Source organism: Tenebrio molitor, chromosome 3 (assembly GCF_963966145.1).
Source record: "Tenebrio molitor chromosome 3, icTenMoli1.1, whole genome shotgun sequence".
Taxonomy (NCBI): Eukaryota; Metazoa; Arthropoda; class Insecta; order Coleoptera; family Tenebrionidae; genus Tenebrio; species Tenebrio molitor.
Genome location: NC_091048.1, coordinates 5392160 through 5419629, shown reverse-complemented (window position 1 = coordinate 5419629; position 27470 = coordinate 5392160). Strand labels below are relative to the sequence as shown.

Sequence of the window (27470 nt, the reverse complement as noted above, 5' to 3'; positions counted from 1 at the left end):
GATTTTAGTGGCAAATAATGTTGTTTTTTTAACAATAATGTTATAATACATATAATGAAATGTGACTTATGACATCATGAGATATATTTCCATTAAAGAAATCAACGTTTTGTAAAAGAACGATGGCATCAAAGATCCAAACACAGACATCAAAGAGCTATAATTTAAAGACACTTCTTGTCTTGTAAAAAATGTTTTGAAACAATTTAAAAATCGTTAACTGAATCAACAGAGAATAAAATATTTTTCTCTTTTTGGGAAACTGAGATTTGATCATCCTTTTCCTTTGATTGTTAAATATTACAAACAGCTCAGTCTGAAGTTCTTAATAAGCAAGCACTTGTTGCTTCTTCCTGATCTCCTAATAAAGTCTTGAGAATAAATACCTCAGACGCAAATAGAATAGTGCCCTCAATCTGTAAACACAACTGTGCCAAAAAATCAACTGCTTACACAATAACAGTGTAGTTGTGACTACTTCAAAGATGCAAAACACTTTTAAGGCGAGTTAAAGAGAGACCCGGATTATTTCTACTTCATTTACGAAGTTAGTGGAGTTCAACGTAGTTATGAATTCCTAATGATGTTATTTCACGGGAGCAACACACCTGTTGTGGCTTGGAGACTGAAAATAACATTTCGATTGATTTTCATTGAGCTAAAAAATGTAAACTGGAGTGTGAAGGTGTTGGATAAAAACAATCTTGAGAGTTAAACTCGCGAATCTGTTAAGAGTAAAAGCGTCTGTAAATTTCAACTTGTTACGAATTTAATCTACGATTGTGTAATTGCGTTCGCACATTTCTGGTTTAAAATTAGAATTAAGTTTATGTATGTATACGAAAGAGAGCTGATAAGATAATTGCGAGTCAAGGTAAACATGGAGATACATTTCCACTAAGTTAACACACTCCTTGTGCGGATTCGTACATACATGTCAAACAGTCTGCATCAATTCAACTAATTACTGGTTAATTGAATTATGTAAAAGCTAGTGCAAAGGTTCCTTGTTTGAACGAAATACCATTCCAATTACTCGAATTTGCCGCCGGAATCGATGGATTCCATTGTTTGCCATACGCCTTGCCCATTTCGTTTTCATTCCATTATTCCGCAAGGACAAAAACGTTTTTACAAGAGCTGGTAAGCTCAGATATTTGTCAAAACACGCGACCAGTCCAGGCCTTTCTGTGACCGACACTTAAACGTGTTTTTAATTTCATCTCCACCACTTTGCAATTTCCTTTTGTAATCCATTACGTATCCTAAAAAAGAATTTAGAATGGCTGACCCATTTATTTATTAAATTGGACGAATGGAATTGCGCCGCCTTATATTATAAATGTCTCCCAGCGCCGGATATTCGCAAGGAAAAATGTTCAATTATTTCGCCGAAAAGCCGGAAAGAGCCAAATTAGGATAATTACTACTTATTGGCACTGACAGGGGCGCGCGGGATCCGCCATTAGGGCCTCACAGATGCATCTAAGTCTGATGAAAGGACAAAAGGTTGTTAGGGGATGAATACGATATCTGGCGCAAGGAGAGTTCCTCAGAAAATATTAAATCGCAATTAATTCCAGATTCAAGCTTCACAGTGCATTTTTTTATTCCAGCTCATTTAATCCTTGATTTTTAGCACAATCGACACAAGTCGGGGGAGCAAGAACTGGATTTTAATATGTCGATGTCATTTAGGAATCTCGAGGATCCCATATACATCCTGAGAGAACTTTATCTTTTCTGTTGAATTTTTTTCAGAGAGGACGTATTATTATTGAACATCGGGTTTCAATGCAAGAAGAAGTCAATCCAAAATGAAAGCTTGTCGCTCCCGATGCAGAGGGAACACTTTTATTAGTTTCTTCCATAAGATTCCCTCGAGGAAGCTTTCATCATCTATAATGTAGTCTACAATTTGCTTGCTTTTGAAGCGCTCTCTATCCATTGTCAACACTATTTACTGGAGCTTTCTTACAAAGTTTTCACGAGATCAATACATATTTCTTGCAAGCCTGAAAATTCCGCAACTTGAAAATTTCAGATTTTATAATGAAACTTCACAAATAATGTACACTGGATACCTTTCTAATGAAAGTTGGATTTTTTTAAAGAATGTTTCAGGATAAAAAGCTTCCGTAGGGGTCAATTTATGTGGGTCTCGTAGGAGGTCCTCGAAAGGTCCTTCGGCAATTTACAAATGTTTGTTCAGCAATTGCGAAAAGATGCTATGTATCCAGTCAGTGCGTAGTTTTTTCAACACTCAATTTCAAGAGTGAATATTTTTGTAACGTTACCTCGAAGGAATTTTTTTATAGGAATTTGGGACATTATTTTTTCTAGATCTACACCAATCCGGGAGATTATACTCCATTTTTGAGACACCCTATATACAAATGTAAACATTTTTAATAAAATAAATATCAAATAGGAGAAGAGTTATTTTAAAATAATATACCTATCTTTATCTTCGAGTGAGTTCATGTTCGATTTTTTTTTTGTGATCCGCTTGAAGATAAAATAGCATATACAGGGTGTTTCTGAAATAGGTGCATTAATTTTAACTGGTAATAGAACTCGTCAAAAGGAACAACTTTTCTATCTACCATTTTGCCGAAAAACGATGTTTACTTCCAAAAAAAAATTGGAGAGATTTTTCACTAAAATAGCCCAACGCCACTAAATACTGCAATGGATAATTGAGATCAACGCTAATATGAAAAAAACATCCAGTTTCATCCAGGAAACGTGTTTTAACGCCGAAATCGAAATTCAAATAAATTTACCCGTATAGCCAAAAAATCCACTTCGTAAGAATCTGGTTGTTTCACGTTTTTAGGTAGCTTAGTTTTGGAGATAGGAACGGTTTTACGAAAATCTTTCCTAGTTTTTTAAGCCATTACGCAACGTTTTTCGCCAAAATGGCAGAGAGAAAAGTTGTTCCTTTTGATGAATTCTATTACCAGTTAAAATTAATGCACTTATTTCAGAAACACCCTGTATGTATATAACATTCAAAGTAGAAGGTCTTTTTGTCGACCTCAACTTCGTCTCGGCCTTCAAGCTCTGGGCTTAGCACAAAAAGACTCACTTCTACTCTCAAACATGTAATCTACTATTGTGACGTCTTTTCATAAACTATCAGGTTTTCAGCTTCTCTTAAGAGTTGATGCGTTATTTTTTAGCTTGAGCTTAACAGTGAAGTTTCTAACATATTTAAAATAAAATGAAAAATAACCAAACAAAGTAAGTCACAGAGGTATCAAATTTCTAATTAATTTTTAGTAATGAAACAACGTAAATATTAATTACAAAGCCCTTTTGTCCTCTGATGTTTGACACTGTTACATTGAGATTAGCGTCATGTTAGAACTTGAAATGAAACGCGAATACTGTTAATTACGAATTAATTATCACACAGTAAAACCCAGTAGAACAAGTTAAAATTTTACACAGTCTGTATTTAGCAGGAATATTACTAAAGAGAAAATCGTAAAAACATTGTAAGCTTTATGGCACAGCACTTTTGTCGTTAAGAAAATGCTGGAGATTTTTAAATATGGATCAGTTTTGGTGGTAAAGCGCTTGGAAGTTTACAAGAACAAAGGAAATTGCAAAATTAACAATTAATATTTAATTCCAATTACGATTGATTCACGGAAATCGATGAAATGGTGATTACGCGACAGTCGTGCTGAAAAATTAATCAACAGTATTATTTACACAGAAGCAGTGAGTAAGATTTTTGACTTGCAAATGACAAAGCAAAAATGTGAAAAGATAAATTGAAAAGAATATGAGGTCTTGGAAGGAAAGGAATAAATAATGAAAATGGTTTTTCTCTAAAATTCTCTACAATTAGATTTTGTTTAGTTTGAAAGAAGTGAAGGAGAAAAACGGGAGTGTATTTCATTATCCAATATAAAAAAATATATGGAGACAGGGACGCGTAGTGTCACCTGGGCGCCGTTGCGTCCCGGTTTTGTTCTGGGCATTCTGCTCTCTCATTGGCCGGCCAATGAGCGGGATCCGTTCGTGCCGCGTTTGGTCTTAACTTTCCGATAAATAGGTGATGCCGGACGAAATTTCTTCACTTTCGTTCACGCTCTAAACGTGTTCGTTTCGTTCACTCCTCTCTTCTCCCTCTACAAAAAAGAATATAAAAAGCCCTACAATAAGCTTTTGACTGTTGCCAATCTGCACTTTAGATCAGAAAAGGTTAGTTGTGCGTATTAACCAATCAGAAGACAAAACATCAAAATAATGGAGCTAATGCTTTGTTTAGATAGTTTAGACAAGACTGAAGAAAGTGAAGGGCAAAAACGGGAGTATAATCCAAAATAAAAAAAAAAAAAAATGTGGAGACAAGGATGTGTAGGAGATATGACAAAAGAAAGTTTTTGTGAAAATATATATGTATTTTGAAATTTTTAGTTTCCTATGAAGAAGTAAACATTAGAAAATCTGTAATACATATTTGATCTCACGTTTAACCGGAGTTGGCAGATGTAAGTATTGCAAACGAGAAAGGAAGATCGTAAAACATGTTAAGCTTTATTACACAGCACTCGTCGTTAATGAAAGGCAAGAGCTTTTTAAAAATGTATTAGTTGTCATGGTGAAATACTTAAAACTTTAAAAGCGAAAGAAAGGAAATTGAAAAATTAACAATTAATAATTAATTATTACACTTCCAGTTATGGTTAGTGATTGATTCTGTCAATCGATGAAATTACAGATGGTGCGATAGAACTGCCTCAAAAATTGATCGACTTTCTGAAGGGTACGACCGATCGAAGCAGGACGTCAATACTATCTGCAATTATTTTATTGGACTTCAGTTGCAGGAACTGAACTGAAAGCGATCGCCGTAATCGCCGCGGGGACTTTCAGCCTGAAAAACGCCATTAAGGTCGAAGATCCTTCGCTTTCGTCGCAAGCACAGTAAATGTCGGCTAATCGAGTCGATGGTCAAAATGATGCCATAACAAGTCAAGTATATGGAAGCAGTCGACGTCACCCCGCTCAATTACATCCCGTAAATTAGCCTGTTTGCTTTAGAACTCCGTGTGTACACATCCAAAGCTCCGGAGGCTCGGACTTTCTTGCCCCCGTTATGCCAATGCCTCTGTTGACTTAAAGTCTACCACCACTTAACTCCCCAGCGGACGAAAAATACAACGTCGGATCTGATTTAAATTCTCACTCGAGGACTTGCAGGGCTTCCTGCTTTCATTCAGGGTGAAAAGGGTTAGGTGCGTTGATTAAAAAGGGGAGTTGCAGGAATTCACATATTAACCGGATTGTTAGGATTCTTCTCTTCTAAGGAGGGTCAGGAAATGGAAACGCAAGAACAACTTTCTCTTGTTATTGTTACATTCGGTTTGGCTCAGAAAAGAAACCGCAACGAGGAATTTTCAAATCTGTGACAAGGAATTGATGGAAAACATCCAGTTTGTTCACTTGCCAAACACTATTTTCTCTTTCATTTTCTACACTTCCAGCACGCGAAATTCATGAATTTTGATATTAATTTTCTTGGCTTATTCAATGGACTGGGAAGACTCATCTTATTGATTAACATTTACTTGTCTACATTGTCTGAATATTTTAATCGGATTTCATGGTCTACAACACGCTCTAATTGTCTTAAAACATTATTTATTCAGTGGGAACGATCACTTTGAATGTCACTCCACACTGTGGACACTTAACTTCGCATTTCATAATTCATGCAGGAAATAACTATGTACTTATATAATATTTAATGCTTATTTTATGAAGATCTTTACTGCTCTTTAAATTGCGAACATACCGAAAAATGCAGAAGTGACACTTAATAAAAGAAAATGGTACAAGAACAGAATCTGGCTCGGCTTTTGAACTTTCCACGTATGAATATGCTTGGGAAGCTAAAAGTAAAAACCTGATAGCAAACATCAAAGGAAAGTTCACGTTGAAGTAATATAATATACAAATGTTTGTAGTTGCTTTATGTAGTTTCTAGTAGGACCAGTCATGTGGAAGCAACAAGGAACAGTTTTATTGGTCGTTCTGCAAGATTGTTAATTGTTGCTAGTTATCTCAAGGAACATTTAATTATTTCTGGTAATATTTCTTCCGGAAACATAAACCATAAAGCGACTTTTAGTAGTTCGGTTTGTTTCGCTAGAAGTAAATTCAAGCAAACTACAATATGAGGTGAGTTCTTGGAAGGTTTTGAATTGCAATCTATTGATTCAGTTTTAATTGAAGAATAAAAAAAAACAACGAGGGCAAAAATTTGTCAAAAAGGCAAACACTTTCAAAAAATGGATATGCATTTAAGGAAAGAAAAATGGAAGAAAACAGTGAATGACTTTTTTTGAAAAGTTGAAAGTTAGAAGAGCATTAAATCAACTCTGAAGAAACTTTAGACGGAAAAAGTAAACAAATAAATGACAAGTAGACACAGTGGGGAAAATGCGAACAGAAAAATACAATAGAATGAAAGTGTTTGGAAACAAAATTGTAAAATTTTGAAAATGGGTCCCGAATAAAGTCCAAAATTAGCTTGTCACTATTTAAGGTCGAAAATCTGCGATCTAGATCAGAACAGGTAAATTATGTAACTTAAAAATGGAAACGTTAAAGCAAGAAAGTTTCTCCATAATTTGACTAAAATGAAAATAAAATTATACTTAAAACAAAAAGTTCCTGAAAAAAATTACTAAATTTTGATTTTTTTTATAAAGCAAAATTACAAAAAATCCATTTCCTTTTTTCGACCATCTGTTAACAACATTTCAGAAAATTAAAAAAATGGCTGCGAAAAGGATAAAATTGGCAGAGTTAGGTATGAGTTACTCTCAAAAATAAAAAATAAATAAATAAAGCTCAGTGAAAAAGGTACAATGTGGAGATAAAGATACATAATAAAGAAATAGGGAGAGAAAAATGAAATTAGTAATGAATCACAGCAAGTTCATAGTTGAGAATCACTGAAAACAAGAAGTAATTGCTTATACAGACGACGTGGCACTGATTACAAGGTTAAAAAAGGAAATAGAAAAAGCATTTAGTAAACTGCGAGGGTTATGAACTGAGGATAAGCGAAGACTCTAACAATGAAGCAAGAAATAACAATCGATGAACGATACAGCAAATTCAGGACAGAAACAAAAAGCTACAACTTCGAGATGGTCAAACACGAAAACCTAGGAGTAAACAGTCTCCTACGATAATGAAGAAGAGCTGGAGATAGACAAGAGAATGAGCAGAGGAAACAAAGCAATGGATTCACTAAACAGAATGCTACCGTCGAGAGAAATCTCCAGAGCAGCGAAATCAGGACAGTAATGAGGCCAGCGGTGGTATACGGGTGCGGGTGTTAACGAAGAAGAGCGAGATAAAATTGGACGCATAGGAGAGAAAGATGCTGAGAAAAATATTTAAGGGGGTAAAAACCGAGGACGGAAGATGGAGAGGAAAAATAAATAGATAAAAGAGATATAAGCACAGCAGTATATAAAAGCACAAAGGATAAGGTGGCTGGGTCATGTCGGTAGGATGCCAGAGCAGAGACATGCGAAGAAAGTGCTACTTGATGGAGGAGGAAAGAGGAAGAGTGGAAGACCGAAGAAGAAATGGCTGGAGGCGGTACAACAGACCCGAGTATGAGACTGGAAGAGAGCGTCACAGGAATGAGAACAATGGAGAAAAATAGTCAAGAGTAGTTGTGACGACATGGAGAATGGGATGTAACATACAGAACAGAAACCGAGAGGACTAAGTCATGTGCGTTAATGGCCTGTAGAACTGTGCTATATCATCAAGACGGCACTGTTCAAGAATACCGAGCACCGTGGCCGCGTGAGAGGCGCCACCGGTTTTAATTCGGGAGGTTCGGGGTTCAAATCCCTGGCCGGACTGTAACTTGAAGAGGTTTTTTTTCAGAGGTTTTCCTCTCTAGTTCCGTGGATCATATACAGGGAGGGAACCTAATGCTGCTACAGTGACCACATCCTCTAAAAGCACTCGTCTTTGACAGTGTCCCACCGGCCGGCGGGAGCCTTCTCTACCGACGGTTGGAAAAGTTCTTGGGACAAAGCTAAAGTTTCGACGACGATTAAAAAAAATCCAAACTTTGCTTTCTCTATTTATTTGTCAAGAATATTTTATAATATTGGAAATAACTGGGCAGAAGTCACAATGTCGAGTAAAAACAAACATGAATAAATTTCTCCTTTGCACCTCGTATCTCAAAATAATTTCTCTCTAAACAAATTATTTATCAAAGTATGTGGTTGCTGTAATATTAGAATTTTACAACCAGTCGTCGGGCAAGATATTTGCCAGAAAACCAAAATTCCCAGAATGTTTTCCTCCGAGTTAATTTTTATCGTCTTTCTGTGCACACTTCGCATATAAAACATTCTTCTGGAATCATCCCACGCGACTCATACGATAGTTCGACATCGATATAATAAATCCTATCTTCACTTTGAACCCTTTTTGTACTTTTTCCATCCCGAACTTTAATTTAAAAACTACCTGACTGCATTCCGTGACCTCCCCGTCGCCGTCTGAATTTTGACGAAGACGAAGTATTCGGCCGAATATTCTAACGCACTGAAACGAAACACATTTCAGACACATTTCATACCGTAACAGGTGTGCTTGATACAATTTAAGTACAGTTGCAGCCGTATACCTACGCACCACATCCAAATATATAATTTCACGCTCCGACACAACCTGCCTTCTTTTTTTTTAGGACCATCTGTGAAAATTAAAACCATTCATTTTTTATCATTTCCTCAACGTAATCCAACAATTGGTATTCACGGTCAAGGTCGAGTCACCACGGCTGCTCAAAGCTAAAAACGAGCGAGTACCGACCGAAACTGGTGGTGGTACTCACTGATGCGGAATCGGAAGGTACTCGGATTTTTTGGCTTTCTGGAAATAATCGGTGAGAAGCTGAGGAAGCGCATTCTTTCGTGCCAGTCGAGCCTGGTTATTCCGTAATTAAGATAATCCATTAAGTCTGTTTGCGCTTATTGTTATGGAGTAATGAGTTGAAATTTAGGTGGCTCCTTAGAGAAGATGCTTCAGATTACACAGGTTTACGCAACAATAATACACACTGATGAAGAGGAGGAACCCACGGCTATGTCGATGAATTCGCAATATCACGTTCCGTTATAATGAATATCGAATTTGTGTGAAGTTTCTTCTTGCAGCATTGTGCACCACAAAGTGGAAATATTTTTAATTTATTTGCAACAACATTCCTAGCGCTAAAAAACTATGAGCTTCTTTCTCTTGATAACAACCAATATAGACATTATAATTATCAAACCTATATCCTATCCAGACAACTCAGACGCGTTGATATTTGTGTCTTGTACACAGATGTTCTCCATTAGATACATTGATTTTCGAGAGGACTAAAATCGGGTGAATCTGCTGGCTCCAACAGTTTATGGATTGCATTGATCTCACTGCGCATCAGAAAAAAAAAGAACTGGTATAAGTGTTGGATTTTCTCATGGGCTATGAATCATATCTGCGCAAACGACGAATATCATCATTCGTTACGTTAGTGTTGTCTCTTTCTCTCTCTCTCGAATATTTGCATGTAAAGTAGTCGACGTTTTCAGTTTTCATTTACAGATTTAATTTCCAAGGTCACAGCCCATGAGAGAATCCAATATCTCTACCACCCTCAAAAGTATCGACTAGTGATATGTTATTGGAAACTTAATCAAGCATTACTAGCAAAAGCTGCATGCCCTGACTGCCACAAAGGATAAAACCAAAGATATCAACAGCTTTCCAAGATCATATTGTGCTGTCTCTTACGATGGTGAGGACAAAAAAATGTTCTTACAAAGAAAATCATTTTTAGAATGCCAACCCTTGTAGAAATGTGATGATATTTACTGGAAACATATTTATGGAAGAATTCTTTTAACATTTTGTGGAGTAATGAATGAATCTTAACAAATCAATGACACCTGTACAGTGTATGGTTTACAAGTGAAATTCTTGGGATAATATTGTACGGTTGACACAATTTAACTGGGCTTAAAAAATAACTCATTAGCATTACTATTATTGCAAGGAGGTGCCTGTGAACAATCAAAATATTGTCTTGCGAGCTATGCAAATCATGTTTCTTGTGATACTGCATTTGGGTTGGATGGTAAAGTACACAGTTTACATAAAGCAAAAAATAACTTGAACAAAAACAAAATCAGGATGACTGACGAGAGCAGACTGCCAGTTGAGGAATTTAAATCTGGCGAATCCGCAAACTGCGAAAGAATTTTTAATCCAATTTGACGCCTTAATTGGCACAAGAAGACAACTCGCTCGTTTCCTTCTTGAAACAAGATCGAGCATCAAAAAATTTCATTGCGCATTCTTTGATTAATTTTCTGTAAGATCGGGCTGGCGGAATTTGTCCACGAGGATCGATGGACTATCAATTAATAAGTGCGCGATAATATTTCTGCTTTCGCTAATCTCGTCGGGACGCCATGAGACCCGCGAATGTTAAAACGCTCGAATAAGGTCAAGTTAATATTTGCCAACAATTAGCAGTTCTGCATTGGGCGCTTCTGCACAATACAAATTTACATCTCCCAAATAATTAAGAAAAATTAATCCGAAGTCGTATTGCACACTCTTCGTGAATAAAAAATGACCTAGAGCCCTTCTCATCCTCGAAGCGCTCAAGGAACTGGGTTATGTTGCGAAAACACTAATTATACGCGAATAGGATAAGCACACAATTGTACGATTTGAATTATCATAAAATATGGACCCAAGCCGTATTCATATTCATGAAAGTGTACAGCGTCTCTGCTGTTTGCATATTTCGTCATTTTGATCGGGTTGGATCAACAGATTTCGGCAACTGGTGTTTGTTTTCTAAAACGAATTCCTCGCATTAATCGATTTATTTTTTCAGTGTATTATTTTTATCTGGGATGCATGCGAAAAATTTATGGGTTTGCCTCTGTCAGAGATCGATTTGTGTTTGGCTTAACTGCGATGAAAAGTGAAAATCACTTTTTGGGCAGAACTTGCAGAACTATGTGGGATGCTTTAGTGTTTCGTGAGCAGTGTCATAATGTGAAGAAAATACGTTGAGTACCAGAGGCGGCTCGTCAAATGATGGAAAGAAGAAAAGCACTGCACAAGTGAAGCTTCCTGATAGACATGCAACATTACTCTGTTTAAGCTCAACACACTATACTGAAACGGTTGCCATGGTTGCTGCACGTGCATATAGATTCTAAATGCAGCACGTGGTACGGCTGATGCATCTTTTAACCAGTGTCTCGCTTCGCTTCATTTATTAATTGTTATTACACATTGATTAATAGATGAATTAAAGTTTAAATGGAGTCAGTTCGAGAAATAAGAGAGTACCTAATACTTCTGTGTTGACAGAATTTCATGTTCATAAAATAACCAACGTCTTTGAAATTGACAAGATTGTTTCAAATTGTTTAAGATCTATGTTCGATACCTACCTAGAAAGTGAGTCTGTATCCATAGTTACCAGGTTTCTCTTTCGTTCACTTCACTTTCGCTAATCGTTTTTCGCTCACTGTCTTTCACTCACTGGTTTTGATTCTCTCGTAAATTTTTCCAATTCTTCTGATAACGTAATTTTAATTTTTATGCAATATTTGGTTACTCACGGCACTTGTCTCTTCCAGGACATCATCAAGAACTATAATTCATCCATTTCCACAATTTCCACAACGTGTACACAACCACTTTATTGCCGTTACAGAGCTTTGTTTTTGTTTGTTTTTGTATTTTATTTTTTCCATAGCAACAGATCTTTCCAAAAACGTGATTTATTTTTATTTAAAACTTTCATTACAAAGTTACAGACTCATTTTCTATGGAGGTATCGAACAAAACCAAATGCAGCACCCGAGAGCAAAGCCGCTTTCGTTCACTTGAACTGCATCACGCAATTCGCGTGAACAAAAGCTTTGCTTTCCCTACTCTTACTGTGAATAGCTATTAAAATTTACAAAAAAATATATCTTGGGGTTCTATCTCAGCAAGCTTGATTTTGGCAAGTCAATTTGATGTTATGTATATGTAGCAATAGACACTGCTAAAGAATTTGATCACTTTGACCATCAAAAGCTTCTTCTGAATCTAATTGTGACTTTCTCCATTTCAATAGTCCAATTTTTTAGATTCTATATTAACGGGAGAAAGATGTCTGTTCTTGTCAGGTTTTTAAATCAACATGGAATTTCACTGGGTTTCAATCTGGAACCACTGCTGTTTTTTAGTTTCTTAGATACAGAGCAATTTCTTTTCCAGGCGTGTTTTTACGAAGGAAGATGATACAAAAACTAAATTGTGTTTTCTGTAGTCTTTACACGAATTAAATTTCAGGAAAAACTGAAGTATTTTTAATTTTTTGTTGCCTACTTCATCTATGTTCCTGAATGTTTGGCTCGAGGCAGCATCTTTGACGTCATGTGAAACTGTAATACATTTAGCGAAATAAGAAAAAGATATGTTTTTCTCGATTTTATTAGAGAAGTATGTGATTAAATTTCCATCTATCTGTTGTTTACCAGGAATTTAATTTCAATTTTAGATTGATTAGAAAGGATTTGAAAAGTCATCGGTAATCAATTATTTATTATGTATGAAGTTGGGTTTCTTTGTGGAATTCTCTCGAGGGGACCGTTAATCACTCTTACGAGGTGCATCTCGATTTCTGCCTCAACAAGAATTTACTGCTCCTTTTTAATATTCCTGCGTAAATAGAGCAATCAAGAAATATATTAAATACAGGACAACTTGAAAAAGGTCCCTCAGTGGTCATAAAATATATTTCTTATTGTTAGAAAGCGCTGTATTAGTAATTAGTACAGATGCTTCAATAATCTAAATTCTAGGGAAGTAACTGTTGACAGAATTATCAGAACTTCTTTTTTTTTTCTTTTTCTGGAAACTAGCCCATATGACAATACTCCTCAAGAAATTACCAGACAATTTTGCTACTGAAAATTTTTGGAAAAAAAAATGTCGCGTGTTCTGTGCTATTAATAGAGATGCAATTTCTCTGAGTTCAAAAACTTCCCGTAGTTGTTTTTCAAATGAATTAAGTCAAAAAACCCATTTCTAAAAATATTGTTGAAATTTAACAAATTGCCTTCTTAAATGAGGGAAAATCGTTTCCTGGCGACTACCTCTCTGCATTTGCAAATAGACCACCCAAGCCCAAGTTTGCTAATTAAAGAACGTCGACTCGACCGCTTTTCAGCACACTTTTTCTTTCGTTCCTCTTTATACAGACCTCAACAGAAAATTTAATTAGCAATTTTTAACGCGAAACCCTTGACCTATCAGCTCTTGCGTTGAATCATTAAACACCGGAGCAAACAAGCTTATCCTTCGATCTTCTCAACAGCCCAAAACAGAAACATAAATATAACAAATATGCAAATGATTTAGGCAAAGTTTCGGGAGTTGTTTTTTTTATTTTGTAAAAAACAACGCAAGCGTCTGAAAGAAACTAGACGCTTTTTATATTGGCCTGAATAGCGTGGTCACAAAATTAGAAAAGCTCTGCGACCGTGACCCATGATGGTAAACAAACGCGAATTTCCACAGGCTGGATCTGGCGTTGGACAAGGCGTTGATCTTGCCAATCAGGAGCCTAAACATCCTGTCATTAATCCAGTCAATTCCGAGATCTTTAGATTCGCCGTGTTTTCAAGCAAACTATCGTTACGAAAATAGCACAATAATTGGCAACAAGAACGATACAGATGTAATGAAAACATTATCCGCAGACTCGTTAAGTGGTGCGGCCAATGTTCTCTTTAATTAAACGATAACTCAACTAATTTAACAACATCAGTATAGCAATCATACTGAATTTAAATGGTTCGCATGATAAACTCAATTTGAAATTGTCTTGTGTGGCTCCACTGGATCCACTCCTGACTTACCCTGGTGGCAGCTTTGGCGACTCACCTGCAACGAAAGAGACAACATTAGCGACGAGATCCTTGCAGTGGTAAATTATGCAAAAGGGTGGAACATTTTCTAAACATCTGGAAAGATAAATAATGCATGCACGTCGCACGGAGGCTCTTACATTATTTATGAACAATTGGAAAGTGGAAGAAATAAGATTTTATCGATGTTACGAATCCTGTGACACTTGGTGTTATGTAATTTTTTTCAATTCATGAATTCACCAAGTCGGACGTATCTCGAGGTGGCATTGCGAATGATTAAACATTCGGTTGGCGATAAAAATAGCATATATCTTGTACGAAGGTCAATAAACATATTTTTTACTGCATTGCGGTCTATTTATATTATAATACAATAAGTCGAATGGAATTAGAAGAATGAATCAGGATATAAATGATAGTTTTTCAACGAGAGTTATGCTAAAATCATTGAGTAATGGCCATAAAAATGACATAAAATGCCGCTCTAAAAACTTAATGATAGATTGAACGACTGGGGATTTAATCGATTTTTCATTTTTCTTATCTGTTCTCTACAATTTTCGCACATCAAAAGAATGCAGCGAGTGTGCTGCACTCTTATTTATTTTCTGACGCACTCTGTTATCGCTGTCGAGTAAACAATGAAGGTTACTTAGCCCGTTAATTAGCTTAAGCACCTTTACTATTCAATAATTGGATAGACGTCATTTGCTCCGGGACCGGCTTTTTGAAACTACAATTTTGCTCGACGGTAAAAGCTCCTGTCACAGGTATATTGTGTTTACTCCTGCAAAAAGCTACAGATACCAACTGGAACGAGCTTCCGGAAACTTTTTCAATAATGCAACAGTTTTGAATTGTTCATTATTTTATTTCTATTTTGGCGGGACATGTTTCAGCATGATGAATGAGATTAATATCTCCTGGAATGGATGCGAAGGAATTCGTCATCTTGAAGGGTCAGAAAAGAAAAATTAACGAGAAGACGCAAGCAAGGCTTCATCTTGCGGAGCTGACAACTGCCATGTTTGCCTTTTTGTTATCTAGTGAATTATCGCACTTGTTTTCTCCTGTTATTTAAACACGGATTATGGAGGCGTTGTTGGAAATGAAAACTGCAATCGTTAATAAATACGGTTTTTTCGATGATCATTGAATTTCAGTGGTCTTTGCTCACTGAAAATAGTGAGCAAAGATGGCTATTGAATCACTAGTGAGGAAAAAATATTTTCTCACTAGTGAGCAAAGTGTAATGTTTGCGAATTTGTCGATAGAGGGCGTCAAATATTTTGTACAGAAAGTTTTTTAAATCTGTTTTTAAAATATTTTCTGAATATTAATAATAGAAGAAGAAGAAAAATTCATGCTAAATGCATTAAGGAAATTAATTTCACGCACCAAGAAATTATGTTTACGCAGCATGTTTTGATACTGTAAATTACCACACTTCAATTCGACTCCAAACATATTCAAGAGAGCCAAAATCTGGTCCCCAGCGTGGCCGTCCGCTCTTCTTAAGAAGAATCTTGTTAAGTTGAATTGTTATTTTGTGTTGGTTGCGATTGTGAATTTGCATGAAACTTATAATATGTAATTTTTTGTATGGCGAGGTAATTTCTTCGTCAATCAGTGCGGCCCCACACCTGGGTTATTATTACAGCCAGCGGCGAGACTCCTTTATCTTTTTAATTTATTTATGGTAATTCGTGGATAAGAACCCCGTTTTCCGCGGATGAAAAAATGTCATTTATCTGATACGGAAAAAATTAAATCATATTCAAAATGAGCTGTTCTAGAGGGAAGGCAAAAACTGGTCTAGACGTTGAGCCATTTCACACAATCTTTTAATGAAAGATAATACCGTGTAATTTTGTTAAATCGTTGAAAAGTATTTAAGTCAATTTATACAACCGTCACGATATCTTGTTGGGATTCCATACGTCTTCCGACGTGCGCAATTAAAAGACAAACGTGTTTCATATAGTCGAGGATAACTGAAAGGAAGATTTATACCGTGTGTAGGATTATTCGGTGGAATTAATGAAATTTCGAGGAGTGTCAACGGATGGGGATGAAGTTCTGAAAGCTGGGATCTATTAGTTAACTTTGTAGGAGAGCTTTTTGCTATCTACTTCAAAGCGCTGGGATATTAGCATGGAAGTCTAGTTTCACTAAAAAATAAGGAACCGATCGTACTATCCAGCAATTTTTTATTACTATTACTAAATCTGATACAAAATAATAATATGTAATATATCATTAAAAAATACTATAGGTATAGGAAACGGAAGTTCCATGTAAAGTGATTCTAATTAATAAGAAGTACCGAAAATGTATCTTGCAACTAATGTATCTCTTTGATTTTGTTCTTGAAAGAATGGAATATTTTTATCAATTGTAAATAAATAATAAAACCTTATCATCATCAGTTCAGAACAAAGGTGATTTAATTTTTCATTTCATTCACATTTGAGAAAATTCATATTCAAAATATGCGAAAAAAATTGCTTGAATAAGAGTTCAAACAACTGAACACTGAACTCAATTGGAACCTAAAAATAATTGAAATAAACAAATCCATTTTACAAAACCATCCTTAATGTTTATTTATCAATATTCAAAAAATGTTAGTACTGGAGATCTATTTTTGTAAAAGCAGGGAAGTGAGCGAGCTGGTTTAAAACAAGGTTATGGAAAAGAAGTCCTCTAATTTTAACCACTTTTCTTTCCAAATTTTCTAAGGAAAGTCATGAAAAATTTACGAAGACTTAAAATTAAGTTGCGATAAATCATAAATTTTATTGATTTTTTTGGATTTTATGTTTCAATAATTCAAATGAAGATAATAAAATTTTGCGCCAATTAAAAACTCATAAATTAAAAATTGTCCACATTTAACATTGTATTACGATTTGTGGTAAAAAAAAACAACATGGGTGTAAGATAAAAATGACATGTACATATTAGTAAACTCTTATAGCTATTAAGACAACAAGGGTTTTATAGACGATTTAAAAATCGAGATCGTAGTTTAAATCAGAGCGACCGCAGGGAGCGAGGATTTAATAGATCGAGATTTTTAAACTATAAAACACGCGTTGTCTTCAATATTTTTTCTAACACTAACATCTTATCAGAAATTTTAATAAATTCAGAAATTATTCGAGGCGCGTCACAATACACAAAATGCGGAGGTTGCCGTGAGTACTATGGTAATAATATCAACAAATTTGGAAAAAAACAATTTTCATCGTTGAAATGTGCCAAAACGTTCCAGAAGAAATAAGAAAAAAGGGGCAACTTGTTACCAATGAGGTCTAAAAGTGGATACGAAAAGGTGTATGTTTCGTTTCAAGGCCGGAACAATAAAAAAAGCATCACAGAGGTAACGGAAGATGTCATTTTGGCTTTTTTTGATATGGGGTAAGTGTCTAGAACTTCATTAAAAGTTAATTCACACTACGGCAAGAATCATTTGAAGAAAATGTAAAGATTGCCAGTTTTCGATGGCCGGGCACTTGGATTGGATGAAACAGCAGAAGTTGAAGAAGAAGATGTTAGGAACAAGAGCACGAAGCTAATGTGGCAGTTCCAATTCAATAATTGTACTTTTCACTTTTGTGATAATTACTGTAAAAATGATGAATAAAATATTACTTGAATAATATGTGTGAGCATATTTTATGACTCTAAGATACGTTGCTGTTGACGACGTGTCTTATAGAAAAAAGCGTATTTTATGGGAAACATAAGGTGTGAGCTCAAATGCACCATGGAAACAGTATAAGATGTTAGTGTTAGAAAAAATAATTAAAACTAAATCTGATAGCTGTAGAAAAAGTGTAATATTTCAAGAGTATCATTTTATACAAAGTAATAAAGCGTCTTTAATGTTAATAATTATTAATCTTCTTGGTAGCATTTGTACCGTGATGATTCTGCATTGATTGTCCCTGGGGCAGAGGACGTTTGTTGTTGCTTCTCTCTTTAACGGGATAAATTCGATATTAGACCAGCAATACCAGTAAATAACTTTGTAAAAAGGGCGAAATATGGATTCACCATTTGCATATTTCCTCACGGAGAGAGTGTAGCGAGGATTATTCCTAAGTACGTGATGCTATCTATCATCGAAGGGGAAAATCCTCTTCCATCAGGACAATACTCCGGCTCTTTTTTGTCTTTAACATTTGGAATTATCTATCTTCTGAAGTGCGGTTAAAGTGGCCTGCTGCATCTCTTATTTTCCTTTTTCAAACTGCTTTCTAATTTTGTTCACTTATTTCTTGTTTCTTTTATTTTTCTAATTCAATATACAGGGTGTTATTGAAAGTTGTAGAGATATTTTAACCACGAGCTACTGGCTTCATGTAGAACTCGGAAAAAATATCTAAAAAATTCTATGTCAAAAAATTAAATGACATTTATTTTTTGAGCTACAATTTTTTTTTAATTGCTTTTAGTTTTCTACGTTGTCCGACAACCTCGTAGGTAAAATTTCGGCACATTTTAAAAATACACCCTTGTTTTATAAGATGTACGATAATGCGAAGTAACCTATAGGAAATATGCTTTAAAACAAGGAAACCGCATTGGTGTACGTTTTATAAAATATGATATACAGGGTGTATTTTTAAAATGTGCCGAAATTTTACCTACGAGGTTGTTTGACAACGTAGAAGACTAAAAACAATAAAAAAACATTGTAGCTCAAAAAATAAATGTCATTTAATTTTTTGACATATAATTTTTTAGATATTTTTTCCGCGTTCTACATGAAGCCAGTAGCTCGTGCTTAAAATATCTGTACAACTTTCAATAACACCCTGTATAATTCACTTTGTGCACCTTTAGTTAAAATATTATGACTTGCTGAATTTCCCAGAGCAAAATAGGCACCAACACCTCTGCTTTGTTTGTATTAATAATAAGCAATAATTTTTTTTATAATTGTAATTCGATCAATGAAGTTACATATTAAGTAACATCGCGTGCGGTCAGTATTCGGATGGGTGGTCACCAGGAGGACGTCGTGTAAAAAGAATGCATATAGAAAAATTTATGCTAATTCTTTCAAAGGAATTGTTGGAAATATTCGTAATAACAAATAAATCCGGCCTTGATGCCGATCCCCTTTTTTATGCTATAATAAGAGTTGCTAGTCGGTCACTAACTAGTGTTCACTTCAAAATAAGCGCGCGAAAGACTTTTTCATATTTCACCTCTGACAGAGTGTTCGTTTCCAAAATTAAAAGCATTTTCGTGGTGTTAATTTTTTTGAACGATGAACCAAACAAAACATTGTTTCTAAGGGCGCGAAAGGACTTCAGAGTTCTTGCATCCAGAGTATGCAGTGATTATATCAAGAAATGAGACTGTTTTTTCTAGACCTTCATAACTACAGAAATTTTAGTCACTGAACGAATAAAAAGCGAGAATAGTTCTGTTTTGAGCAAAGATGTAACAAGCGAAGTTTTAACTGCAAGATAATAGTTTCCAACAGTATTTATAGAAGCTAGTTTAAAAGTGAAATATGGATTATATTGTATTTATTTGTGGCACTGGCAAAACTACAAAAAAATTCAAACTCAGACAATGTACTTGTTTACTACGAGCACCGAACAATCTTCTCAACAATTCTGAAACTAATCTCGTTATGGAAGAATTTCCAACATATGAGCCATCCCCGACTGGTATGCAGTATATTAGATAATTTAATGAAATGATCCTTCATTTTAATATTCCCGCCTATCATTACAACTTGCATCATAATCAAATTACTAATGTATTAATTTATATCGAACGGTGAACAGCCGATGTTGTCCAAATTGATTGATCACTTCGGGAAAACAGCACAATTCGTCCCAAGTTGCACAACCGCGAAAGATTACTATCCCCATTGATCGAAAATGACATAATTGGCCTCTAATTACCCCCGACGAGCGGATTTTCCCCCAGCGAGTCTCGACCCACCACACAAAGAAACTCCGCACACTGTCCGTTTCTCTTTTTATTTTTGCTTTATTATTTTCATTCTCTTTTGTAAACAGCGATTTATCCGGAGCGCTACAAAGCGGTAAACAGGTTCCGCGATGTTAACCGCGAATGATGCAATGAAGTAGCTTTTAAAATTAGCTCTTAACTCGGATAAATAGGTTAGTAAATAACACACCTGGTCCGGTTTCTAGGAATATAGCAAATAGCACCGTCGTTCAGTTGTTTTATGTCAAAGTTGACCGTGATGGATGCCGATGCGTGCTTGTTTCTGACGGGGCGCGTCACTCTCGTCGGCCACTAGATCAGGACGACAACGATCGACGATTTCCTTCGCCAGGACGACAGACTTATCTCGGAGGCTTACTCTTATTTTATTTATGGGTCCTGGGGGGTTTCTGGACGCGCCAATACCGGATCTATTATGTATGACGCGATGGTTGGGTCATAATTTTTGTGACGCGACCTTTGGACCCGTGCCATTTTTTTTTTTTTGGGATAAATTTTGGACTGGTTTCTTGGAGATGGTCGGTGTTGTTCACTCGACAATGAGGATTGATAGTCCGTCCATTGTTAAATGGACGTATAAAAATAACACCACTCTTGAATGAGATCTGTGAAGTTACGATTCGAATCGGTTACTGACCTTGTTGTAAGGCAGAGAGTATCGAGGAAGTCTCGTGGTGATGGCGATATTTTATTCAAATTATCCGCATAGTAATTATAAGCGACGACGAAGGAACAGAGATGCAGACCGGACTAAATCCGGTAACAGTTGGACGCTTTATAAATAATTATCAGGACCACGCACTATCTGATGACACAGATTGTCCATATTAAACGTATTTCTACATTTGGAAATTTATTAGCTTAATGAACACATGTTGGGCTCATGCTGATTACGTCAAGTGTTTGTGTTCTGCTGCGACTGACAACTCTTCACCCTCTCCAAGCGCTCACTTAACGCAAACAACCGATCAGGAAGCTTTCTGAAGCTGTAGGACTTGGAAACATGCTTCAAGTCTTTGATTGAAGCTGCAAATGTGGAGTTCACACATTTTCGATCGTCAAGAGTAGAACTGGATTTACAAGAAAATATTTTTTATTTTTCTTATTTCCTTGAAGATGTCCACAGAAGGGGATGCGCATTTTAGCAAAATACAGGGTGTTATTGAAATGCGTGACCAAATTTTAACCACGAGCTACTGGCTTCATGTAGAACTCGGAAAAAAGATTTAAAAAACCCTGTCAAAAAATAAAATGAGATTTGTTATTGGGCTACATTTTTTTAAATTGCTTTTAGTTTTCTACGTTGTCCCACAACGTACACCAATGCGGTTTCCTTGTTTTCAAGCATATTTCCTAGAGGTTACTTCGCATTGGCGTATATTTTATACAATATGATATACACGGTGTACTTTTAAAATGTGGCGAAATTTTACCTACGAGGTTGCGGGATAACGTGGAAGACTAAAAGCAATTAAAAAAAAATGTAGCTCAAAAAATAGATGTCATTTTATTTTTTCACAAAGAATTTTTTACATATTTTTTCCGAGTTCTACATGAAGCCAGTAGCGCGTGTTTAAAATTTGTTCGCGCATTTAAATAACACCCTGTATAAATTAAGAACAAAGATAAAAGTAGCAAAAAGGAAGTGAAAATTTTTTATGAGCTATGCGGTGATTAAGCAAGCAGATAATAATATGTACATAAAGATAATTTTTAACCTTGCCATAAAGATTATTTGGTACTAAAAAGTACTGGAGTACTAAAGATGGAATTTAAGGGATTTGGATTTCTCTAGTTCGTTAATCTGCAACACTAAATAGTTTAATAAAAAAAACTTGCAGTGCCAAAAGAGCCTCAGGAATTTTTTTACTAAGTAAAAATAACAAGAAATTTTCTTAAAATTTGTAAAGAATTAGTTTTTTTTAATGATTATTTCCTTCATGTGTTTAGCAACCAATTGCGTGACAAATATTGACCAATCAAAACGAAAAAACAAAAAATAACCCGATAAAATTTCTCTAAAATGCACACTGTGCAATATGTCGGTACCCGAATTTTTTTTTTAATAAATTATTTTGAATAAAAAGGATTGGAAATAATGAGTTTGGTTTCATTCTATTCAGGAAATAATCAGCCGTATACCCCTCGTGCAAAATTTTAATATCGGCAATTTTTTTGCTAATGAACTCAAACATCCATAAATTATTCGGTCAGAAGACCAATTATTATTATCAAATAAAAGCCCTCGACTTCGTCTCGTTATGGATGTTTTCGTTCATTAGCAAAAAAATTTCCGATAAAAAATTTCGCACTTGGGATATAAGTATACATATGTGATAAAGAACTCCCAAAATTTTTTTGAAAAAAAGAGCTTTTCGGAGGAAAATTCATTTTGTCGGTAGTCCCCGAACAATTCAAGACTTGCTCATATTTCGTTACTAGTCAAATTACTTCTACTTGATTTGCTTTAAAGCAACACCACTATGAAAGGTTTGAATCAATATATTTCCACTTGATTTTTCACAAAGACTCCACAAACTACAAATTGCTTAAACACTTCTTTTCTAGCATGACTGTTCAAATGCATTGATCGAAATATCAGAATCTGAAAGACACACTCCTCGTATTTTTACTGAAATTTGAAGCGTTTCAAGTAATTTGCTTTGCAATACTGTTAGGTGTTTTTTTTTTTATTAATCGTATGATACTGAGTTTGAATATTTTTAGCACGACGTTGTATGAGCTCATTATGAACTGGATATTTTAAGCCTACTTAACGAGTGAAATTAATTATGAAACTAATTGACCGGTTTAGAACTCTTTATTTAGTCCTAAATAGATTCTTATGGATTTGAGTATAAAATAAATGATAAAATGGGGTTCTGCCAGTAATTTTACCACTTTCTGTAATCCCTTAATGTTATTAGATGTTTAATTATTTTTAATACATAAGTGAATATCTAAACACAAACATTTCGAATCCCACAAATATTCAAAATAGCAACGTATGAGGTTGACAAAGTGTTTCTGGATTTCCAAACCTATAATTTTCATTTTACAATTTTTTAGGGAAAATTTCATGTATTCGTTCACGTTGTTTTGGCATAATGGGAGGCCATGATTAATTTTTTAACGTTGGACACACTGTTTGATTTCCGTCACTAAAGTGCCCGACATGCGGACCTATCAAAATGAACATAACATGTTGCTGAGTTTCCCGCCATGTCTCAGGCAAACTAGTAAAACTGACAACAATGCACTAGACACTGACGCTACTTATAACCTCAAACATAGAAAAACATAACTTAATTCAACAGACAGCTTTACTACCAAATTAAATGCAAAATTTCCATGGCCTCCCATTATTAAATAGAGGATTTTGTGATCTTCTTAAAAATGACACTTACCTTCAAATGTATGCAACATAATATTTCCTATTTTTTTTCTTTAGAAAGAAATATTTAATCTTTCCCAAAATCAGAGTAAGCACATTTGCCGTTACCAAGGTTTCATTTTATAAACAATTTATCTTATCCTCGTTGGTTGTATTTTCTTCTTATAAATATTTGAAGAATAATACCTACAGGGTGATTTTGAAAGTTGTGCAGATATTTTAATCACGAGCTACTGGCTTCATGTAGAACTCGGAAATTTTTTTTTTTAATTCTATGTCAAAAAATAAAATGACATTTATTTTTTGAGCTACAATTTTTTTTAAATGCTTTTAGTCTTCTACGTTGTCAAACAACCTCGCAGGTAAATTTTCGGCACATTTTAAAAATACACCCTGTATATCATATTTTATAAAACGTACACCAATGCGGTTTCCTTGTTTTAAAGCATATTTCCTATAGGTTACTTCGCATTGGCGTACCTTTTATAAAACATGATATACAAGGGTGTATTTTTAAAATGTGCCGAAATTTTACCTACGAGGTTGTGGAATAACGTAGAAAACTAAAAGCAATTAAAAAAATTGTAGCTCAAAAAATAAATGTCATTTTATTTTTTGACATAGAATTTTTTAAATATTTTTTCCGAGTTCTACATGAAGCTAGTAGCTCGTGATTAAAATATCTGCACAACTTTCAAAATCACCCTGTATATCATTTATAAATCTAACTATGTATTGATAAATACACAATTAGAAAAAATCTATTCCTTTAAGAAAGGATCGCAAAAAATGATTTAGGTAGTTTACTTTATCTGACGCTCATCAGCGGAGATAATAACTTTATCTTTTGGTCTCTTCACCGATAATAATTGGACTAAAAATACATTTCAAAGTTCTCCAAACACATTATTAAGTTTGAGCATTATAGATGACCTCGTAAACAAGACATCACTGTCTATCATGCTGATTTATAGAGAGAATTAGAGAATACGTTAGATCTATTATGATGGATAATGATCCTTTCATGAACACAGGAAAGCTATGGTAATACATATACAACATCATAGTTTTGGCATGTAAAGGCTGGACTACATCAAATTCCATATTTTTCTTTACTGGAGTATTGTAAACCAAAACATCTGCAGGATACAGAGTGGGCACGCAATGAGTTTAAATTTGTATTTTTACAGTATCTTATTACGTTTTGCAAGAAAGTTTTTAAGCAAAAAGAAGTTTTCTAAATGAGATAATTAAAAAATGTCAGACAAACTGTAACTGTCAATCCCAAAGCTCTCTTCTGTAAAGTGTTAAAAACTGGTACTTACTGGAAGCTTACAGTAACATTTTGCACTAAAATGTCCCAAATAAATAATTCTAAAAATGCTACACATAATCTTCTATAGTTGGCGCGGCGAATCAGTGGAGTAGTCACGAGGTGTTCACGTGATAGTTCGTAGCGAGGTCACGTCACGTGCGCCCTTCAACCAATAGGAAACCATCCCCCGAAAATCACGTCAGTTTATTGCTCCACTGAGTCGGCGCGCCGACTATAGACGAGATCTGGTTATTGCAACAAAAACAACAGAAGAGTTTGAAAAGACAGTAAAGATACTGTTGAAGTTGGAAAATTGTTCGAGCCTCAGTATTTCCAGATCTAGCTATATCGAAATTTTATGGAGTTTATGCCACAAAGACTGAGTTTATTTTGTGGCGAAAGATTGTTCAAGGTGTTTTTTTTTACCAGCTTTGCAGCAAAAGAGCTTTATTATTTCTTAGTCGGTGAACATTATTGGCCATTTCCAACACAAAAACTTTCTGATCAGTTCATTTACATTTCTCTCTCTCTTGAACTAGGCCAAAACATAAACAATTTAAGAGATAATTGGTAACTTCAGTCGATAATACCAACACCGATCTAATGTACCATAATTTTCTAAACCGATCTGTATCATTTTGATTGCAATAAGCCAATATACAATAAGAATTACTATGACACGCAAAAAATAAAACTAATACAAAAGATAAGAGATCTACCGTTCCCATTTATACAAAATTGCACACTATGCAACCATAAACATATCAAAGCGCAAGGAATGCACAAATGTTTAAGCTTTTGAAATTTATCCGCCTTTAGCGAACAACTGTCTCATAAAATACATCGAATAGCTAACTGTACAACTTATAAAAATGAATGAGTTATGAATCTACTTTCGTAGTTGCTGTCAATTCGCAAATTTCTAATATGAAGTAAGGAATTTCTGACAAATGATAAAATGAAGATAAAGAGCACACATGTTAATACAGGGGACAAAAAATAAACGCAAGAGATGGTTTTGCCCGAAAGCAAGCAAAAACGAAGCCAATTTGAAAGAGAATAATATTTTGTTACAAAATTTTGTCTGGCAAAAAGCCGGTCCCAAGGTAATTGGGGATGTGTAGAGCTCCATAAAATATTTCCACGTAATGATTAGGAAAGCATTTTCAGCAGAAAATTCTCATGGCAAAATTCGCTGAAACAAAAGCTTTCAGTGCTTCAGCGTCACACTGGAATATTAAAAGAGATTTTGTACAAAATAATCGTAGGAAACCACCCGTCAAAACTTTTACCCTGAAAGCCATCCACAAAGCGACCGAGCAAACAACAACTGTAATTTTTTGTGTATTTTCTTCCACCCCGGCCTTGTCGCCGGGATGTTGTAAAAGTTTCATTTTAAAATAGTATGCAGCGAGGGACAATAAAATGTGTTCCACCCCTACGGTGTCAGGGTTGTGACATGAAACCGTGCCGGCAACTGGGAAAATGGAAAAAATTGCGGCCCCACCAACAGGAAATAACATGAAGTGAGTAAAGTGACGTGATTCCAGCCCGAGGTTTCCGTTTCCTAGCGATAGCGATCTGTTGAAATAAATTAAACGTAAAATTGTGGTGAATTTGCATTCATTAGTCCAGAGCCTCAGATTAGTTTCATCATAACGAAGACTCACCAGTTGAGACAACCGATCGACAACGATTTTTATTGGCATTCCCGTGTTGCGTTATCACCGGTAATTTGCGATAGAAATTTTTATCGTGGTGTAAATAGTGTGGCCTATGATAAAACCGCGTCCGAAGCGGACATCATCGAGAACGAAGTCGATTAAATTCGATTTAATTACGTGAATCAGTGTGTACTGTTACAGTGTGATAAATATGCAGTCGTAAAGCAATGAAAGACATTGTGAAGGTAGTATTTGTAATACAATATGCGATAAAATGTTACCTCTGTTTGTGTTTTAAACAATTCTATTTTTAGACCTTCCTTATACGTTGTAATGATAATTATAAGGTTACACATGTTTCCGTAGGTGTATTTGCGCTGACTCGCTAGTGCTATTTTAAAAATTTATCAGTTTTAATTACCCATTCTCCTTCGATGAATTAACAAACCCCCACTAAATTAACAACAAACTCATCACACCAATTAAGTGGTATTTACGGACATAAAAAATTCATTACTAAAAACCCTTATACAAATGTGGTCAACAAACTTGGAAAAAATACAAATTTAACATGGTGCTATTTTAATAAAAGAAACTGTTACGTCGCTTTTATTGTCTTTTTACTCTTCTAACGGTGTTCTTTGTTGTCTGCTCTTGATGGTACTACGCCGACTGAGACTGCAATGCTGTCAAATCGCAACAGGTCTAGGGTAGATCCAGTACTGATCAGAAATGTCACCAGCGAAGAGTTTTTCTCTTATTTCTGCAGATATTCCTGCTTTGTACATTTATTCGTACCATCGCCACAGAAAATACGTGTATGTATATTACCTTGAAAACAACTCCATGGAATTTAAACCTTCCACTTTTCAGATATCACTGCAGTACTGCAGTACTTACTACCTCCAAAGCGAGAATATTGAACATACGAACTTTATCACTGCAACAAGATATCCTTAATTTGTTTAGAGAAGAAGTAGTAGCTACTCTATGGAAAGAGAGACCAGGCTAGATAATATATATTTCTTTCAGAGAAAAGTAAAAATAAATCTATGGTACCACAACATTCGCCTCTGAATTTAATACTAATT

General features: G+C 35.1%; 1 protein-coding gene and 1 long non-coding RNA gene across 3 annotated transcripts in view; one reads left to right on the top strand and one right to left on the bottom strand.

Annotated features, from left to right (window-relative positions):
- LOC138127174 (receptor-type guanylate cyclase Gyc76C-like) overlaps positions 1-27470 on the bottom strand; it is a 104538-nt gene that overhangs the window by 45816 nt on the left and 31252 nt on the right. The window lies entirely within an intron of this gene.
- On the top strand, positions 26315-27445 carry LOC138127348 (uncharacterized). Its single transcript, XR_011158193.1, has 2 exons — positions 26315-27197; positions 27253-27445. It is a non-coding gene; the product is annotated as an uncharacterized lncRNA (long non-coding RNA).